Below are 14,311 nucleotides of genomic sequence, written 5' to 3'. Positions count from 1 at the left end.
ACATCCCCTCCAACATTTATTACTTTCTTTTGCTATCATATTAACCAATTTGCTAGGGGTTAGGTGGTACCTCAGAATTGTTTTGATTTGCATTTCTCTAATTTTAAGAAATTTTAGAACACTTTTTCATGTGCTTATTGATAGTTTTTATTTCTTTATCTGTAAACTGCCTATCCATGTCCCTTTCCCATTTGTCAATTGAGGAATGGCTTGATTTTTTGGTACAATTGACTTAGCTCCTTATAATTTGAGAAATTAGACCTTTGTCAGAGGTTCTTGTTATGAAGGTTTTTTTCTCAATTTGTTCCTTACATTCTAATTTTGGTTGCATTGGTTTTTTTTTTTTTTGTACAAAACCTTTTTAATTTACTGTAATCCAAATTATTCATTTTACATTTTATAATATTCTCTTTCTTGATTGGTCTTAAAGTCTTTCCTTTCCCATAGATCTGAAAAGCATACTATTCTATGTTCACCTAATTTATTTATAGTCTCCTTTATATTTAATTTGTTTACCATTCTGGATTTACTTGGTATAGGGTGTGAGATGTTGATCTAGACCTAATCTCTCATATACCTTTTTCCAATTTTCCCATCAGTTTTTGTCAAACAGTAGATTCTTGTCCCAAAAGCCAGGATCTTTGGGTTTATCATATACTATCTTGCTGAGGGCATTTCCATCAAGTTTATTCTATTGATCTACTCTTCTGTCTTTTAGCCAGTACTATATTGTTTTGATGACAACTGCTTCATAGTACAGTTTAAGATCTGGTACTGCTAGGTCTCCAACTTTCACATTTTTTTCATTATTCCCCTTGATATTCTTGATCTTTTGTTCTTCCAAATGAACTTTCTTATATTTTTTTCTAATTCAGTGAAAAAAAAGTTTCTTGGTAGTTTGATAGGCATGGCACTGAATAAGTAATTAATTTGGGTAGGATTGTCATTTTTACTATGCCAGCTCATCCTACCCATGAACAATTAATGTTTTTCCAATTACTTAGATCTAGTTTTAATTGCGTGGAAAGATTTTTGTAGTTGTATTCATATAATTCCTATGTTTGTCTTGGCAAATAGATTACAAAATGTTTTATATTTCCTAGAGTGATTTTAAATGGAATTTCTCTGAGTTATTGAGGAATTGCTGCTGAGTTATATTGGAAATATATAGAAATGCTGATGAGTTATTTGGGTTTATTTTGTATACTGCAACTTTGCTGAAGTTGTTGATTATTTCAACTAGCTTTTTAGTTGATTCTCTAGGATTCTTTATGTAGACCATCATATCATATGCAAAGAGTGATAGCTTAGGCTCCTCAATGCCTATCTTAATCCCTTGAATTTCCTTTTCTTCTCTAATTGCTACTGCTAGTGCTTCTAGTACTATACAATAGTGGTGATATATGGGCATCCTTGCTTCACTCATGATCTTATTTGGAAAGCTTCTAATTTATCTCCATTGCAGATGATTCTTACTGATTATTTTAAATATATACTGTTTATTATTTTGAGGAAAGACCCATCTATTCCTATGTCTTCTAGTTTTTTCAATAGGAATTAATGTTGTATTTTGTCAAAGGCTTTTTCTGCATCTATTGAGATAATCATATGATTTCTGGTGTTTTTGTTGCTGATATGGACAATTATGAGGATGATTTTCCTAACATTAAACCATGTTTGCATTTCTGGTATAAATCTCACCTGATGACAGTGAATAATTCTTGTGATCACTTGCTGGAGTCTTTTTGTTAGTACTCCATTTAAGACTTTTTTAATCTATGTTCATTAAGAAGATTAGTCTATAGTTTTCTTTATCTGTTTTTGGTATGCCTAGCTTTGGAATCAGTACCATATTTCTGTCATAAAAGAAATTCGGTATAATTCCTTCTTAGCTTATTTTGGCAAATAGTTTGTATAGTATTGGGATTCATTGTTCTTTAAATGTTTGATAGAATTCAATTGTGAATCCCTCTAGCCCTGGAGATTTTTTTTCTTAGGGAGTTCTTTGATAGCTTGTTCAATTTCTCTTTCTGCTATAGGATTATTTAAGTATTCTATTTATTCTGTTAATCTAGGCAATTTATATTTTTGTAAATATTCATCCATTTCACCTAGATTGCCATATTTATTGCCATATAATTGGGCAACAAGGTTCTTAATAATTACCTTGATTTCCTCTTCATTAGAAGTGAGATCTCCCTTTTCATCTTTGATACTCTTAATTTGATTTTCTTCTTTCCTTTTTTTAGATTAATTTTAGATTAATCATTACTTTGTGTATTTTGTTTTTTCAAAGTACCAACTCCTAGACTTATTAATTCAACAGTTCTTTTACTTTCAAATTTTATTAATTTTCCTTTCATTTTTAGTATTTCCAATTTAGTTTTTATCTGTGGATTTTTAATTTGTTCTCTTTCTAGGGTTTTTTTTTTGCATGCCCAATTTATTAACTTCTTCCTTCTTAGATTTGTTGATATATGCCCTCAGTGATATAAATTTTTCACTGCATACTGTTTTGGCTGTATCCCATAGGTTTTGATATGATGTCTCCTCATTGTAGTGCTCTTCAATGAAATTATTGTTTCTATGATTTGTTCTTTAAGTAACCAATTTTGGAGGATAATAATATTTAATTTCTAATTCTAATTAAGTAGCATTTGTTATTTCTGCTTTTTTGGATTTGCTTGCAATCTTTTTATGCCCTAGTATTTGGTCACTCTTTGTGAATGCAGTATATGCTACTGAAAAGAAGGTGTATTCCTTTTTGTCCCTATTTATTTTTCTCCATATATCTTTTCACTCTAATTTTTCTAGGATTTCATTCACATCTCTTACTTCTTTCTTATTTATTTTTTGGTTTGATTTATCTAGATATGATAGAGGAAGGTTCAGGTCTCCCACTAGTATTGTCTTTCTATCTATTTCCTCCTTAAGGTCTATTAAATTCCCTATACCCTACCTTTCCCTCCATTTTGATACTCCCTACTCTTCTTCCCCCTTTGTTTTCCCCTCTCAACTTCCCTGGAGGGTTAGACAGAATTCTAAACCTTAGTGGATCTAGCTGCTGTTCTCTCTCAGAATTGATTGCACTGAGAGTAAGGTTTAATTATTACTTATTACCACTCTCTTCTTCTCCTTCTAATAGTATTCTTCCTCTCCCCTCCCATGTGTCTCTTTATGTTGTATACATCATCATATTTTTCTTCTTTCTTCAAGTTTCTCTTGGTGTCATCTTCTGTTCCTACCCCACCTTCCTTTTTTATGTATCATTTTAAACTACTTAGTATCCCATCCTCTGCCTTTGAATAATTCTTCTATCTACTATGATAGTGAAAACAGTTTTTGGGAGTTACAAATATCCTTTTTCCATATAAGAATATTCACAATTTCACCTTACTAAAGCCCTTAAAAATAATTCCCCCCTTCTTTCTTGTTTACCTTTTCATGTTTCTCTTGAATTTTTTATTTGGGCATCAAATTTTCCATTTAGTTCTGGTCTTTTCTTTAGGAATACTTAGAAATCCTCTATCTTGTTAAATGTCTATACTTTCCCCTAGAAGTATATAGTCAGTTTTGATGGGTAGGTGATCCTTGGTTGTAGACCCAATTCTCTTGCCCTTCTGAATATCATATTCTAAGCCCTGAGGTCTTTTAGTGTGGAGGTTGCCAGGTCCTGTGATATCTTTATTGGTGCGCCTAGATATCTGTGTTGTCTCTTTATGACTTCTTGCAATATTTTGTCTTTAGCTAAGAAGTCTGAGTGAGGAGCCTAAGCAGTTCCCTGTGTATCAAGCTACAAATAGTTTTTGCCTTGAGGCTGTTTTTCAGTCTCTGCTGTGTCTGTTGTGGGCAGTCCCTCTTTGCCCTATCTTTATTCCCAAGCTCCGCATTCCTCAGCCTCTTTGAGTTCCATGTCTTGTTACCCTCAGAGGTAAGTCTGTGGTGCCCTCAGCCAACACCACACCCCCAAGAACCTAGAGATTCCCCAGTGCTTGCTCTGACTCTGGCACCATAGGTGGAGTGGGGGAGGGATGATCAGCTCATCCTTTGGTAGAAGTAATTGCCCAATTCCTGCCTACCTTCAAGGCTCCACCTTAGGGTAGCTCCCCTTCACTAATCTGTTTTGATTTTTATCCTTATGCTTTATTTCCATTGATTTTGAGAAGAAAACCTTTGCTTCTACTTTGCAGCCATCTTAGCCCAGAAGTCCCCTGGCAACTTTTGAAAATACATTATTAAAATGGTTTATGTATATTTAGAAAGGGAGGCAGTGACTGCTAAATGGCAATGAGAGCTCAGGTGACATAGAGCTTGTTAGTATACCTAAATGAATCAAGATCCCCTAAAATCTAAACCATAGTTTTTTAATGTAAATTAGGATCCATGGGCAAATTTCAGGAGATTCATGAACTTGGATGTGAGGAAAAACTTATTTTCATTAATATCTTATTGAAATCTAGGATTTCCCATTCAATTATGAATGTAGGTAGGAAACCTCAGTAATGTCAACAGAACCTGATAGTCAGCAAGAGAAATCAGTTATTTTCATAACATATTATAATTGAGAGAAATATCTTGAAATATCATTCACATTCATCATTGTTTTGAAACTGCTATATTTATTAGATGTGTCAATATTTTGAACATTTTTTATCTGTAGACTGTATACTAAGATAATTGATTTTCTTTGAAAACCAGTGTATTTTGTTTTCTTTCTTTAGGAATGTAATTCTGAGAATGAGTCCAGAGGCTTCACCAGAATGAAAAGGGGGCCTATGATAAAAAAAAAAGGTAAGAAAGAACCACTAAGCTAAATAGTAGAACAATGGGTCAAATCTAATGAGATACAATTTTATATTTTATAGCTTAGTGCAAACAATCAGCTAGCAGTGTAAGTACAAGATTGATAATGCAAGTAGATAACAATTTTTTTTAATCAACCCGGGAATTTTAAGAAAATGCAAACTCCATGAGTTACCCACTGTGGCATGGTATCTAAAATACTAATGTGATGCCAAGCTGCATTTGGAAAGTCATCACCTTCAGGATGAGGGAGAAAGTAGTTCTCTTATATTTTGCTTTAGTCAGATTACAGTAACAGTATTGTGTTAGTTCTAGACACGATGTTTTAAACAAAATATTGACAAAACTGAAGCACAGTCTGAATAGATGGAACAGGATAGTAAAGCAACTAAATGCCACCACTTAGGTGGGCAGGTTGTGAATGTTTAGCTTTAAAGGAATAAGATAGTTGTCACCAAACATTTAAATAATGTCATGAAAGAGAGATTAGACTTGTTTTCTTTGGTCCCAGAGGAAAAAATTAAGAACAGGATATAGAAGATGCACAATGATTTATTTTGCTTTAATAAGGGGAAACCATTTGTAATTATATAAATATATAATTATCTCTGTGATAATTATCATTATGGGGAAAGGGATGGAAATAAACATTTATATAGCACATTTGTTCTAGGCACTACATTAAGTACTTTTGTAAATATTATCTTATTTGAACCTCAAAACCATGCAAGATAAAGACTATCATTATATCAATTTTACAATGGATGAAATGGAGGCCAACAGATAATAAAGGACTTTTCCAGGGTCACATAGCTAGAAAATGTTTGATGCTATATTTGACCTCAGGTCTTTTTGAGGCTATGCCCAATATATTGACCAGTCACTCTTACTAGGTACTTTTTCCTTTTTATGTTTCCATTGTATTTTTCTCTTCTTGTTCTCTTTCTGCCTACCTGACTGTTCTGAGCCTTCTTTATTGTATTCATTACTTTCTCCCTAAACTAACCATTTCCCCTAATTTCCCTATGATTGGTATCACCATCCTTAAAGTCATTTGGATTGCAACCTTAGAATTATCTTCAACTCTTCAAATTCCTTCATGCCCTATAGACAATTATTATTACAAGCTAATAAATTTTATTTCCATAGAATCCTTCATATCCACCTCTGTAATAGAATCACCACTCTAATTCAGACACTCATCATCTTTTAAATGGACTAATATTTCACTAACTGCATCTCTGCTTCCATTTTCTCTCTTTTCCAGTATATTCTCCTTATAACTAACAGATTGATATTCCTGAACAAGAGTGTTACTATATTCCTTTTCTGTCCAAAAGGTATCAATGGCTCCCTTTTGTCTCTAGGATAGAATACATAATTTTTAACATCATAAACTCTCACAATTTGTTTTAACCAGATATTTCTAGCTAATTCTACATTAATTTTAGAATTACTTGTATATCACTTTTATATTATACTTCACAGTCTCAGTTATCTGTTGCTACCTTAACTTGACATTCAACCACCTACTTTCAGGTCATTGCCCAGGCTATGCTCCATACCAGAATGTTCTTCTTTCTCTCTTAATCTGTAGATCTCTTTCTTGGAGTCAAGTATCAAGTCTTAACCCAGGAATTATTTCATACAAATATTTTGATTCCTTATATCTCCATTATTAGTATACGTCTTCACTTTTTTCTTTAGTTACCTGTATATAATCTGTTTTCTACCAGTGGATTCTGTTTGTTTAGGGCAGTCCCTGCCTTGTTCTTGTTCTTGTATCCATAGATCCTAGTGAGGTCTGGCACATATTAATACTTATTAATTTATTGTACAATTTGAGCTAATTTAAATTCACAATCTGATCTGTTGCTAAGTGGCAAAAACAACTTTAGTAGGTGAGTATACTTAAAAGATATGGAGACTGATGGAGTAAAAGACATTATAGAGTGAATTTGTGTTCAGACTTGATTTTACTAGATACTTTCTAAGAAACTTACCAACTCTAAACTTCTGAGATTTTTAAATTTTGGGTGATTTCAATTCCATTAGTGTCTAGTATGGATTTCCCCAAAACCACCCATTATATGATAGTCATATTATGACCTGCTTTCTTCATCTCATTCATTTTTTTTCTTTTAGCAACTATTTTTATTAGAATGAAGTGTGCTTCTACCTTTAAGCAAAGTTAATTCAACAACCTGACTATGAACTAGATGGGGTTTTTCTGGAGTTAATGACTGGCAAAGAGTACCTCATTCTGTCTGTATAGATGTCCTTGAGTTTCTCAAGAATGTTAATGGAGACCTGCAGTCTGTCACCATTTTCTTCCTCTCTCACCTATATTTATAGCTATTCTCACATTTCGTTTAGAAAAATGATGTATCCCAAAGGTATCTCCTTTTCCTTTAGTAATTAGGTCATAGAGAACACCCTGTTACTATGAAAACTGGTATAGAAGTTTATTTTTATGCAACAATATGGAAAAGAAGGGCATGAGAAAGATGGAAAGAGGGCTATTTTTCTATACAATTTCTGAGTTTCCTCAATTATCTTTTGGCCCCTTTCAATCAAAGGTGTTCTTTAAAAAGCTATATTAACCTTTTGATTTTGTTACTTTAATGGTTTCTTCCACCACAATTTTCTAGACTTTTGCTGATTAAAAATTCTCTTCATCTCTCCACAGAATTGGCATAGTATGTTTTCTGCTATAGGTGACACACTTGTTTTTCCCTTTTCTCAACATATGAAAAATGCCAAAAATAATTACAAAATATGGCAATTTGATCCATAAGTCTCAACTGTAACAAGTATGCTGAGCTTCCATTTCTCACAACACATTAGAAACCTTCACCTTTGTGGCAGGAGGAAGATAGAGCATGAGACACCAACCAAGTTTTGCCCTATTTGATGCAGATGCAATTTCTATGGTCAAAAAATAAACATCTGTAATTTGGTCAAATTAAAATCAAGTAACCACCATTTGATATATCTAATTCTTAGCATTTGATTTTGGATTTAGGCAAAATCAATAACAGCAACAAAACCTGCTCTCTGTTCATACATTTGGGGCTCAGGAAATGGCTCTATCCTTATCAATTTTTTATCAGATTCAAGAGATTATTTTTCACTTATAAAATGATTTTGTTTCAAATTGGAATTTCTCTTGTATTTTTCCAAGATAAGATTTCAAATTTATGCAATCCTGGGTGATCTGATCAATAGAAATTATATTTACAACCTAATACTTATGAATTATGCTAGTAGTCCCAAATAACTGATCTTTCTCTCTCTCCCTCCCTCCCACTTACACCCAGACACATACACACACACTCCCCCCTCTATTATTTCTCATTGTTTTTCTCTCTCACATATCCTTAATTCTTTATTTTTAAAAATGAAGAATGTTAATATTCATCGGTAGTACTCAAGGGTAATAAAGTATAATGCCAGAAAATTACTTTATGATAAAAGTCACTTATCATGGAACTTTGTAGATTAAGAAGGCAAAAGAAAAACAAAGACGATCCTTTCTTCAGATGAATGACATACTGATGGATAGAAAATAAGGGAGGGGCAAATTGGTAACTTCATTTCTTGAGGGAGGTCTTCTGTGAGGTATCACAGGTTAGCTGCTAGATGTCACTGTTGTTTCATGAAAATACATGTAACAACTGCCCTCTGTGGCCGAAAGAGAGACCTGGAGAAGAGAGGTGAGTGCTGTTTCCGATTTTGTATTTGAATAAAGGTATTCCTGTTACTCAGGACCTAAAGCATGAGGCAGACTTGAAATAATGTATGCAGTAGAGGAGCAGACATCAAGGCAGTATTAAGATAGCCTATATTTATTTTCATAAGATTTTTCCTAATGAAATTTTGCATGATGTTGAGTATTTAAAATGTATGTATCATGGGGTGAGGTTGGTACTGTGATGGTTATATATGTAAACCCACAATGTATTGAGAGTTGATACTTCCTTTAAAAACTCCATATATGTGTGTGTACACATATACCTTTGTACATTTACTATACATATTATATATTCTCTTATATAGTTTTTAATTTTGTCATTTTAAACTCCAGGACTGTTTTTGTTTTCAGTTAACAAACACCCAACCAGTCTAATGTAATTTATTTAACCTTTATATTTCGTTCATGTATTTGATTTCCTATCATCTGAATATAATGAAATGTCTTTTTCTCCTAAGCTCTGAACACAGCTCTAAAATTCCCTGGGGAGCTCTCCAAGGTTATTAAATCTCCTGCTCTGACACAAGTTAGTAGAGGCTACTCCAGCTCCTTCCTCCATTGGGAAACCAGCTATAATATTTCCACTCCTCAACAGTGTATAATGTGATTAGTACCTTAGGGAATACAAACAGAAACATTAGCAAAGTACAATTTCCAGTATTTATTAGAGCAAACTGGTCTTGAAAAAAGCACACAAAAAAGTTGGGTACACTTGAAGACTGCCTATTGACATTAACCTGAAATAACTTGATTTAATTGCTCTATTAAGCACTTTATGGCATTACTTAAAAGATAATGGGAAAAGTTCAGCTTGGGTTCATTGCATTGTCTTATAAACAATGGTTTTACATCATTAGACAGGAATAGAGTTATTTTTATAAAAAATAATTATGAAAGCTCACAGAAGGATTCATGTGTGAATAAAAGGAAAAATCTCACTGAGCCTTGAAAAATTACTTAAACACAAGATTAAGACAACTAGACTAAAAACAAAATGTTGGTGACAATGTGTGTTTTTCCCAAAGAGATCATGAGCTTTATTCTTCTCCAAATCGGCAGTGTTTCTGGAAGATGACATGGTTCTCCATGACCTGCCATATATGATAAATTATTAAGTACTTAGTTTATGTAAGATAATACAGAAATGGCATCTTCACAATTGGAGGCTATAATTTTGTGCAGGAACAAGTTCCCTTCTAAACAGGTAATTCAAAAAGACAAGGAACATTAATATAATCTGACAGGTACGTAGAATTTAGAAATGTGAAGCACTCCACAGAAAACACAACCCTGGAGCAGTGAGGGTGTATATTTCCCTAAAACAATCAGTTGTGGAATTATAGAAGTGCATTTCTTCAAGAACTCTTGTTCATGACAGTAATAGAATAGCATAAGTAGAATCCATTTTGTGTGATTATTCACATTTTAAAATGTCATAAGTTCAATACATCATAACTGCTAAGAATTTAGAAAAATGAAAAACAAAATACATATCACAAAACAAGAATCATACTTTTGACATAATTTTAAAGGAATAAAAAATTAAAGAAAATTTCTTCCTTAATTTCATGCTAACATAAATAACAAAGATTACTATTACTCTCAATATTTTTAAATGCCTTTAAATGGTATTCAATGTATTCTACAGTCTAGTAATACCAGTATTATCTTAGGGCCATAGATTTAGAGCTGGAAGGTATCTGTATCTTAGATTATGTAGTCTAATTCTCTCATTTTTACATATGAGGAAACTGAGGCCAGAGGTCTGTGGTAACTTATCTAATGACAATTTTCTGGGTGTTCAGATTCCATATTCCTTCCATTGTATCAAGTACCCTCCAAATTTATCTCATATTATTGCATCAAGATAGTTTATAAAACAACCAGATAAAATAAGTTTCATCTTCATAAAATTCACCAAACATTCCAGCTTCAAAATTTTTCTTGTGCTGTTCTCAATTCTGGGAATGATTTCCCACACTCCATTTTTACTTACTAAATTCCCCTCCATTTAAAAAATATACTTCAAATGCCATATCCTCCCTGAATCACCCATTATAGAAAAACAGGGATGGTCTTCCTAAAACTGACATTAGAATATAAGGAATATTTTTTCCAATAAGTTTATTTCCTTTGAAAGAATGGTTATTACATTAATGTTCTTTCTTTTTCAACATAAATCACAATACACTTCATGAGTTGCATCAGGTCAAAAATTCATCATCCAGTGGTTGTCCTCAGGTAATGATCTTCTAAATATTCAGTTATACTTGTTTAGGGAAAAACCTAGAGGTCAATGCTGGTTATATAATTTAAGTTTTAATTCCAGCTTTCCAGAATTTACCAGAGTTTACAGCTCACTGGCTACTTGTACCTCTGGGAGCAACCACTGATTAATATTTTGGTGGAAGTTAAAAAAAAACATGAAAATGTGTTTTCATTATTTGTGCTCCTTTTAATATAAAGTAAACAAAGCACTGTTTAGTAATGATGTGTTTGTGGTTTTCCTTGTTCTCATCCATTCCTATTTTATTTTTTACCTAAAAATTGACTAGTCTTGAATATGTTTAGAAGTGATATATAAAAAAATTTAAAGTACAATTTTTTCTGTCAGAATAATAGAAAATGAATAGGCATTGTGAGGTACTTTAAAAAACAGAACAAAGTTTCTTTTAGAATTCAGTGAACTATAACTGGTTAAATAAAAAAACTAAATATTCTGTTAAATTGAAATATTTGCATTATCTGGTATAAAACATGTTTTTTGTTTTGTTTTGTTTTCTTTAAGCTATTTTTCCTCATTTTTCTTTTGTCATGATCTTTTGGTGGTCTAATAATTCTTAAATTGTCTCTCCTGGATCTATTTTCCATACCTCTTGTTTTGTCAAAGAGGAGTTTCATATTTTCCTCAATTTTTTCATTCTTTTGATTTCATTTCATAGATTCTTGCTGCCTTGTGAAGTCATTTCCTTCTACTTGTTAGATTCTATTTTTTAAAGACTGAATTTCATCTCTGGCTTTTTTGGTCATCCTTCTTCTTCTGGTCTGATTTTCTTTGTTGGTCATCTTTCACCTTCTTTACCTCATTTTTAAGGTAGTCATTTCTGACTTTCAAGACACTATTTTCTTTTTTTAGTTCATATGCCTCTGTTTCCAATTGACTTCTTTTGATTTTTAAGTCCTTTTCCCAACTGTCTTCAGCTTCTCTTAATTGTTTTTGAATTGTGTTTTGAGTTCTTCCAAAGCTAATGTCCTATTTTCTGGAATTTCTACATTTTTGCTTGGTATTCCTTGATCTCCTCTGTTCCATCTGTTCTTTCTTCATTACCTGGATAGAAGCTATAGATTATATATAATTTCTTTTTCTTTTGTTGACTCATATTTTTTTTCTCCCCCCCACCCCCGACCCCTGTTTCATTGCCTATAATCTTGTGCCTGTGTTTATTTGATGGATCTCTAGGTTTGGGCTCTTCTGTCTTGAAGGGGCTTCTTCTTTACTCTGCTGATTGACTAGATTAGGCTGATGGAGTGAGTATTAAAGAGCCCTGAGGTCAGATCTTCCCCAGCTGGCAGCAAAAGCTGAAGGTGTAGGTAAGCTATGGAGTCTGGAGGCTGAAGGAAGCTGGGCTTCCCACCCTGTTATCAAGGTATTTGGTAGTGGTTGTAGTCTTCTCCCTGGGAGCTTAGTCAGCGAGGCTCTTAGTAGAGTCAGTGAGGGAGGGGTGTTGGAGCTTGAACTTCCCTGCCTTCTGAAGGCTTCTTATCTGCACTATTGATAGATTATGTCAGGACAGAATTGGATGTGTCCTGAGGCCAAACATTGAGAAGGAGGGGCAAGATGGAGATTTGTGGCTGCAACCAGGATGCCCTCTCTGTGCTTCTCCTCCATTTGCCTCCCTTCCCACTGTGGTCAGAACCCTGAGCTTGGCACAGCTGTGCCAGCAAGGAACCCCCTCTGGGCTAGAGCCCTCACCCCAAGATTCCAGGGACTGCTGGAGACTCAGCACAGTAGATGGAGGAATGGTCCTGGGACTTTCCTTCTTCCTTTTCTTTAAACTTGAGAATTAAAGCTTTTTGCATACTTTTTAAGTTGAATCCAACAGGAGGATCCCCCAAATCTGTCCTGTTTTTATATTTGGAATTCTGTCCCCTTGAAGCACTTTGTTTTTGATTGGTGTGGATGGGTTTTCAGAGCGTTTTGGTCTTCTTCTGCATCTAAGAGGCGGTCTTGACTCTGCCTCCCTATTTTTCCTCATTTTACTAACAAATTAATTATTTTATTCCCTGTGAACTATTTTCTTCCTTATAGCTCAAAACCTTTTAACAAGAATATTTGTAGAATAACATTTTTATGGCATGACAATTTATGGTAAGAAAAACTAGTTATAGGGAGAACAAAAGTAAAATTAAATTTCTGGTAATGTTACTTATTAAACCTCATTTTCCCCAATGAAAGTAATTTATTAGCATGACTTTTTTAAAACCAAGCTTTAGTATGCTATCCTCTCATGACAAGTCTTTCAACTAAACTAGCTATATTGAATTATGATATTTTTCATGGATCTTTTCCTTTTTCATGGGAATAGGGTTTAAGATTTGATTATATTATAAATTCCATAAGATATGGGACTACATTTAAACTTCATGTTTGCCCTAGTGTCCATCACAATATTCTTCATATAGCATATGCTTAATGAATGATTTCTAAATTGAATTGAATTTTCTGCAGACTCATTACATTGAATGTGCCATGGAAGTCAAAACAGTGAATTAAATTTAAAGTGTGTGCATAGAGAGAATCTAAGAAATAGGAAAATATTGTGCTGCTGAATTCTGCTCTGGTCAGATCGTACATATTGTGGTCCTCTCTAGATGCTACATCTTAGGAAGGACAGTGATAAGCTAGAAAATAAAGGAGATTTCCTAAGAAGATGAAGGCCAGAGTTTTAATTGAGTTCTTGAAGCTAGGGCAAATTCAGTTAAGAGGGGCAGTATTGTTTAAGTTACATATTTATTTGTGTGTTTAAGCTAGACCAAAGATAGAAGTAAAAAGTGAAGGAATTGGAAAATCATGGTATTTGGAGGGATGGAAAAGACTATGAGGCAGGTACTGAAAGCCTTGGGGAGAAGGAAGAGTGACCAAGTGATGCACAGAGGATAGAAACTGGGAAATGGATGGGATGGAGTAAATTTTATAGAAAGAGATATTGTTATTGAATGACAGTGGCAGAAGTTTTTGAACAAAGTAATAGGACCGAAACAGTAAAGTGTGGGAGTAGTAATCATTGTGAACAGAGCTAATGATTTATCCAGAAGATCATGTAAAGTTCCCAAACATTTTAATTGCTTAGAATGTGGGGAGAGAGAAAGGTGTTTCAAAGACCAAACTAATCATGGTGGTTAAAGGCATAGTTCACCTCATCATGGTGAGAAAGTTTCCTAGGAAAAGGACATGATGGCTAGTGAATCATGATGATGACAGAGGCCATCTATCTCTGAATAGAACTTGGCTCAGGTATAACATGAGAGCACAGCTCCCACAAGGACTTGTTCTTTCTTGCTGTGACCAGAAGAAAGCACAGTTTGAGTGGCCTTTTGCTAGTTCCACATGATCTAGTATAGGGTATAGAAATCTTGCTAAATGGGCAATGATTGAAGAGAAATTAATGTACCTGAAGATGGGAAAGCTGATAGGGAATTTGCTAGTTGGTTCCAATTATTTCAAGGACTAGCTCATGGAAGAGATATTAAAGT

The sequence above is a fragment of the Monodelphis domestica genome, chromosome 4, assembly GCF_027887165.1.
Source record: "Monodelphis domestica isolate mMonDom1 chromosome 4, mMonDom1.pri, whole genome shotgun sequence".
Lineage (NCBI taxonomy): Eukaryota > Metazoa > Chordata > Mammalia > Didelphimorphia > Didelphidae > Monodelphis > Monodelphis domestica.
This window is presented reverse-complemented; position numbering follows the sequence as displayed.